Below are 7,802 nucleotides of genomic sequence, written 5' to 3'. Positions count from 1 at the left end.
ACCTAAGTGGTCACATAGGTACTACAGTAATAGGGTATTGGGCAGGGGGGAGGGGGGAGGGGGGTGGGTATATACATATATAATGAGTGAGATGTGCACTGTCTGGGGGATGGTCATGCTGGAGACTCAGACTTGTGGAGGGAGGGTGGAAAATGGGCATTTATTGAAACCTTAATATCTGTACCCCCATAATATGCCGAAATAAAAAAAAAACATTAAAAAAAACAAAAAAAACCTGTGCACCCAGGTCTAGCTGACCCTAAAACCAGACTTGTGTAAAACGCTTTGGGTTTAAAAGGTGCTTTCACGTGCGTCACCTTGTGCATGTCCAGCCCCCTCTCTCCTCCACCCTGTGGAAATCCCACAGGCCTGAGGGGAGGGGAGAGATGGGTAAACAAAGTCAAATACTCTCGCATGGCCCCTCATGCCGAACGGTCAGCAGAACACAGGCGCCAGAGGTGGATGTCGGGAAGGTGCAGGAGTGGGTGCCCTTCCATGCTCACCAAGCCTCTGCAAACAGCTCCACCGCCATTTACGCCACGGGCTTGCTAGCCTTTGTCTAGACCCATGTCTGCCCTAGAACTGCTCAGCAGCTCACCTTTGCCTTTAGGGCTATGCTCGAAGCCTTTAGCAAACCTCCCCCCAAATCCCTCAAGTCCCCGGGACCTTCCACTGTCACATCACACCCCACACTGCAGCCACACGGAGACCTCATAGACCACGACTACCACGGGCACTCATGCCATGCTTCTGCCTGCATTGTTCCCGTCTGCCTGGCAGGTTCCTACCCTGCAGAGGACACAATGGCAACATCTGCGTGATCCTCTCTGCCCTCTCGACCACCCGCCTCCTCACTCTCTACTTACATTTCTCCTTCTACCTCTACTTTAGCATTTTTTTTCTTTGAGACAGAGTCTCACTTTGTTGCCCCGTCTAGAGTGCCGTGGCGTCAGCCTAGCTCACAGCAACCTCAAACTCCTGGGCTCAAGCCATCCTGCTGCCTCAGCCTCCCGAGTAGCTGGGACTACAGGCATGTGCCACCATGCCTGGCTAATTTTTTCTATATGTATTAGTTGGCAAATTAATTTCTTTCTATTTTTAGTAGAGACGGGGGTCTCGCTCTTGCTCAGGCTGGTTTCTAACTCCTGACCTTGAGTGATCTTCCCGCCTCGGCCTCCCAGAGTGCTAGGATTACAGGCGTGAGCCACTGCACCCATTCATCTATTTTAGCATTTTGCACACTACACTGTCACCAGTTGCTTCTTGCCACCTTCCCTTCCCTGCACAGCCCTCCTGCCCACCCAGCCACCCCACTTAGAAACAGCAAAGGCCCTGCTGGGGGTTGACTTATGTCCCCTCAAAAAGATATGTTGAAGTCCTAACCCCAGGTCCCTGTGAATGTGATCTTCATTGGAAATAGGGTTTTGGCAGATGTGACTGGGTAAGATGAAATTGTTCATAGGAGGGTGGGCCCTAAATCCATTTAATAATATGACTGATGTCCTGACAGAAAGAGCAGACAGACACGCAGGGAGAACACCTGGTGATGACGGAGGCGGAGATGGGCGTGATGGGGCTGCGAGCCAAGGAATGCCAAGGATTCCTGGCAACCGAACCGGAAACTAGGACGATGAGGCGAAGAAGGATCCTCCCCTAGAGACTTCAGAGGGAGTGTGGCCCTGCTGTCACCTTGATTTCAAACTGCTAGTCTCCAGAACCGTGAGAGAATGCATTTCTGTTGTTTTAAGCCTGCAGGCTCCAAACGGGCCTCAGAGCTCTGCCGCCCTCACCCTCCCACTCTGTCGGTCTGTGGAAAAGTAGCCTTCCATGAAACTTAGGAAGTGGGGGTGGCGTGCACAGCAGGAGGTGAGCAGAGCGAGCTTCCTCTATATTTGCAGCTGCTACCCTCCCCATCACTCCCATCACCACCTGAGCTATGCCCCCCCCCACCGGCACTCACACCCCCCTCATTGTGGAAAAGTTGTCTTCCATGAAACTGGCCCCTGGTGCCAAAAAGGTTGGGGACCCTGTTTTTAGCCACCCTGTTTGTAGTACTTTGTTAACAACAGCCTTAGCAAACTGATACAAACACCTGATGCCCATCATGATCCATCTAAGTTCATGATCTTACCATCCAAACCAGCCTTTTCCACAACTTTTAGCAGGACTTCCACCTCGTTACATTGGCCAGAAATCCACAAGCGTGCGGACAAGTTCCTCTCCCTCTTGTCCTCATTTCCAGTTCATTATTGAGCCTTGTTGATTTTGTCTTCTAATTATCTCCGGAATCTCCCCCTTCTCTCCAACTCCACCCCACCAGTCTGATCATCTCTCACCTGGACCACTGGGCTCCCCGCACACACATTCCTACCCTCACCTGTCTGTCTCCACGTGGCAGCCACAGTGACATTGTTGAACTTATGAACTCTGGCCGTGGGTCCTCATCCCTGCTTAAAATACTCCATGGCTTTCCATTGCTCTTAGGAAAAAGAAAATTCCTTATTTCTCCAGCCACAATGGGTACCACCCTTTCTCACTCTGAGCTCCAGCTCCTCCTTGACCTTTTTTGGGTTCTTTTAACTCACCACCCTCCCTCCCACCCACCACAGAACCCTGTACAAATCATTGCTTTGATTTTTTAACCCCATACTGGGCTCCCACCCAAGTAGTCACCTCCTGATCTTCCTCGAGTTCCAGCTTGGCCTTCACTTCCTCAGAAAAGCCTTCTCTGACCTGGTCATATAATTCTCCCTGACTGATGCTCCCCTGCCACCATGTCCCTCTTCTATGGGGTCAGTGAAGATTAGGTTTGGCTGCATTTAACAGAAACACACCTACCGTGGCTTAAACTAGATAGAAGTCTACATTCCTCTCACCTAACCAGAAGTCCAGTCCCAGTGTGGCAGCTCTGCTCTACTTCATCACCAGGGTCCCAGGCCCCTTCTTACTCCCCACTCCACCGTCTGAACAGGAGGCTTCCAAAATCACCTCCAGCTCAAAGCCTGCAGAAGTCCCAACCATCATATTACCATCCTAAGCACCAGGAAGAAAGATCAGTCAAAGGGATGGTCTCCTCTCCCTTTAAAGAGACTTTCTGGAAGTGGCATGTGACACTTCTATTGTTCCGTTCTTCTGGCTCATTGATTAGAACTTGGTCACATGACCATACCCAGCTGTAAGTGATGCTGGGAATGTGTTTCTCACCCAGGTGACAATATGGCCAACTAAAAAGTATGATTGTGCTACCAATAAAAGGAAAATGAATATTATGAGGCTATTATAATTATTATAATTGTATAATATTTGGGTGATTTGGGGCTTGATATCTGTCAACTAAACTATAAGAAATATATGTATATTTTTGCTCAGAATTTTAGGCATAGGCCTTAATAAATATGTGTTGGATGGATAAGTGGGTAGATGAGTAATCCTAGGCAAGTTACTCCTCTGTTTTCCCCACATGATAAATGGATATAATAATAGTAGCTATCTTAGAGAGCTGTTGTGAGAATTAAATTAAATAATGTATGCAAGATGCTTTACATAAAACCTAGAACTTGGTAAACACTATAAATATATAAATGTTAGATGTTATTACTAATTTCTACTGAGCTGAACTCCCTAGAGGCAGGTTCTATCTGATCCATCAGCACCTAGGTGCCCAATAAATGGTTGTTGAATGAATAAGTGAATTAATGAATAAGGTAGATGGGGCAGGATTATAATCACATATATTATACAAATGGGAAAACTGAAACTGAGGGGTTAAATCAGTTAATAAGTGGGATCAGTGCTGATTCTGATTTCACTGCACATTAAAATAGAAAAATTTCAGAACAAAGAAGATGAACTTCAAGACCAGTGAGCAGATTCTGGAAAGATGGCAGCAGCAGTGGCAGGCTGGCGGTGTTTGGATCTTTCTGAATCCCCATTAAAAATAGAGCAAGTATTAGCTTGTATGCCTAATGTTAAAAAAAAAAAAAAATAGAGCAAGTAGTTAATGAAACTGAAACCCATAAACAAGACTTCCAATAAAACTAGCTGTCAGGGGATCCCTGTGAAGCCCAGAACACAAGCAGGTGGAACAAGCCACCAACAGTCACAGATCTGTGTTTGACTGACATGTGTGCGGGGAGGGGGGGGAGGGGGGACAGAGAGAAGAGTTGGCGCTTCTGATGAGCCTGAGGAAGAGACAGCCAGTGGAAATTCACGGGATGCCTGGTGAACAAACTTGGGACAAAAACCAGGAGAGGCTGTGCCCATTTGGGGGTTGGGGTAAGAGTTGGAGGGACTGGAGCAGCCCAGCCCCCAGGAACTCTCAAAACTGACATGCCAAGGTTCCCTTCCAGAACAAAACGACTCCATCACACACTAAGCAAGAAGGAATGACTTGTAGTGGAATAAAAATAAAACATCACAGGGCAAACGAGTTGAAGAGCAGGCCCAGATAGGAGCAGGGGAGGGAACATGGCCAGTGAATCTCGGAAAGCAAGCTACCATATGTTTAAAAACTTCCTGAAAACAAATAAATTAGAAAAGCTTTCTGAACCAAGTCTCCTTCTCCAAGTTCAGACAAACTAAATTTGTGTAAAAATGAGCACAAGGCAAATATCAAGGTCAAATCCCAACCACAGTTACTATATGAAAAAAGAATAAGCAGTAACATCCTTTTAGAAAAGCACACTAGAATAATATGCTTTAAAAAATCCAAACCATTATACACTATTTTGAAACAAACTTAGAGACATTAAGAAAATAATACAAGACATAAAAGAGTAACATGAATAAGAATTTTAAGGCTCAGAAATGAAGGGACAGAACTAAAAGAATCTTAAAAATAATAAAAGAAAAATGTTTTATATTTATATAAATGTATTTTTTACATATAAAACATTTTTTTGAGACAGAGTGTCACTCTGTTGCCTGGGCTAGAGTGCCGTGGTGTCAGCCTAGTTCACAGTAACCTCAAATTCCTCAAACACAGCAAACTCAAGCAATCCTCCTGCCTCAGCCTCCTGAGTAGCTGGGACTACAGGCATGTGCAACCATGCCAGGCTAATTTTATATATATATATTTTTAGTTGTCCAGCTAATTTCTTTCTATTTTTTTAGTAGAGACAGGGTCTCACTCTTGCTGGTCTCGAACTCCTGAGCTCAAATGATCTGCCAGCCTTGGCCTCCCAGAGTGCTAGGATTACAGTTGTGAGCCACCATACCCAGCCCAAAACATTTTTATATATTTAAAACACAAGAGCAAATAGACATGACAAATAATGCCTCAAGAGAAATAGAAGGGGAAAAGAAAAATTTTTTAAATGAAGAGACAAAAAAGATTTGAGAGAAAAGGACAAATATTGAAAATATCAAAGAAGATCCAACAATCGATAACAGAAGTCCCTAAAGATGAAAACTAAAGCAGGGGAATAGAATAAATGCTAAAAACTACAAATCAAGAAAATTTTCCTGAAATTAAAATAAAAGTTGAAACTACATGTTAAGAAAACATGCCACACACTTTAGAATATAGACCTAGAATAATCAACACCAAAACATACAATAGTAAAATGACTGGACTCTAAAAGAAAAAGGAAAAAAATGCTTTGGCATCTAGACAAAAAAAGCAAGTGACTTATAAGGGAAGTAAAATCCTATTATCAGTCTTTTTACTGGCTATCTAAATTTTTTAAAAACCTGTCTTGAATTTGAATTTGGAATGTCAAATGAAATTGCTAGGTGTTTTATCTTTAAGTACACGTGTGTGCGTGCATGTGCGTTTTTTCCTAGCTCTGTCTACTGAAAAGACTTAAATAATGGCCCAGTGACCAATCCAGTAGCAATGAGCATTACTAGCCCCAAGATTGTGATCTCTAAATATCATTTCCAGTAAAAGTAAATGAGGACTCCTCGGAGCAATGGCTGATTTGGTTCTGGGGCAGAAAATATACACAATGAGCTAAAACATCTTGTTATGCCAGATAGCAAGGAAGCTATCAAAGATTACTAGGTTCATGTCAAAGTACTCAGGAACCAAATTGAAGAGACACCCTTTGGCCAAATATGGGACATTTTGAGCTCCCATAAGGACAAAAATTATAATTGATTAAAATTAATCAAATATAATTCATAATTATGTTAAGAAAAAAAATTAGTCATCCTCAGAGGATAACAAAGAGCCTATTGAATTATTTTGAAAACTAGGTACATAAAATACTGAAAGTATTTGTCCTGCCTTTTTAACATAAACTGCACCACCAAGTATCCTAATAGCAGATGAGGGATGGTCTCCTTTTATAAAAGTATTCCACTAAATACATGAAAATGAAATGACAGAATATCACCATCTTGCAATCCCCCAATGAATCGATGGATCGAGGTATTGAACATTAAGGGCTGCTCACGTAAGAAAAAGGAGTGGAAAACAGACATTATGTGCCTCCTCATGAAAGAATACATACCACTCACAATCCAGTTACAGGGATCAAATATAAGTTTCCTCAAACCTCCAATGCAGCTGCCAATTTGTAGGAAACATACAGGGTGGAGAAACATGTTGAACTTCACCACAAGAATGCAATCAGCAAAATCAAGACTGTGAAAAACTCTGTAAGTCAAATGGATCAGGTTCTTCAGAAGAGAAACTGTAAGAAGAAGAAAGAGATGGAGGGGAACCTACGGTTTAAAAGAGATTCAAAGGACATCTCAGATTTTTTTTTAAAGAGCAAAATTCAACTTTAGTGTCTAAGGACACACAATCATGGTAATAAAACTGTAGAGATATGTAAGGAAGTGATTCCTACAAAAGTCAAGATCGTGATTACTTTTGGAGGGATGGAGGAGGGTGTCATTGGGACAGAGTATTTAGAAGGGCTTCTAAGGTGGCTGGCAGAATTCTATTTTTTCACCAAGATGGAGATTAAAGGGATTTTAAGGATCTAGAGGGCCACAGGTTTCCCACCTCTAACCCATAATTTTGTTTCTCATATGTTTTTTTCTACTTGTGTTTTTTATAATAAAAGAGTTGAAAATGAGCAAAGAAATGCTTTTGATTAAGAGACATTTTAATCTTCAACTAAGAAGGATGCCAGAAGAAAATATTAAAGGGCAGAAAAATACCCATTATAATCAAAGAAATAATGGAAGAAGTTGTTTCTAACCGGAAGACATACTCAACAGGGCTATGGAAAGGACGCATAGGCTGCTACAGAGACGTAATCTCACAGAAAACAGTTTCTAGAAGGCCTTTTGACTAAGAAGTCTGAGAGCTTAAGGCATTGCCAAGGAGTTGCTCAGGGCAATCTCTGCGAGAGCCAGGAAAGGCACTGTTTCCTGTTGAAGAGGAGGTGTCGCCTGGCGTAGCCAAAGCCACCCTGTGAGTCAGAGAACCTGAGTTCCCGTTTTAGCCCAGCTTCTGCCTCCCTGGGTGACCCTGGGTGAGTCACCTAGACTCGGTCTCTCTATCAGCAAACTGGGAGTAGGTGTTGAATGAGATAATTCAGAGTCTCTTCCAGCTCTACCTTTGTGTGATTTTATGATTCTAAAGCAGGGTCTCTCAGAGTGTGATTTGCCAGCCACCTGTACTATTATAGAATGACCGTGTAATGAAAAAGGCAGATGCCTCAGCCCCACCCTAGACCCACTGAGTCAGACTCGCTGGGTATGGAGCCCCAGAGTCTGGTTTTTTTCCCAAGGAACATGTATAGCATGTATGAAATGTTTGGTATACATGCTAGTTTGAAGGCCACTGTTCTAAGCTATTGTTTAGGTAGAAGGAGGAGGAGGAGGAGGACATGGGGTTCAGGACA

The sequence above is a fragment of the Microcebus murinus genome, chromosome 6 (genome assembly GCF_040939455.1).
Source record: "Microcebus murinus isolate Inina chromosome 6, M.murinus_Inina_mat1.0, whole genome shotgun sequence".
Taxonomy (NCBI): Eukaryota; Metazoa; Chordata; class Mammalia; order Primates; family Cheirogaleidae; genus Microcebus; species Microcebus murinus.
This window is presented reverse-complemented; position numbering follows the sequence as displayed.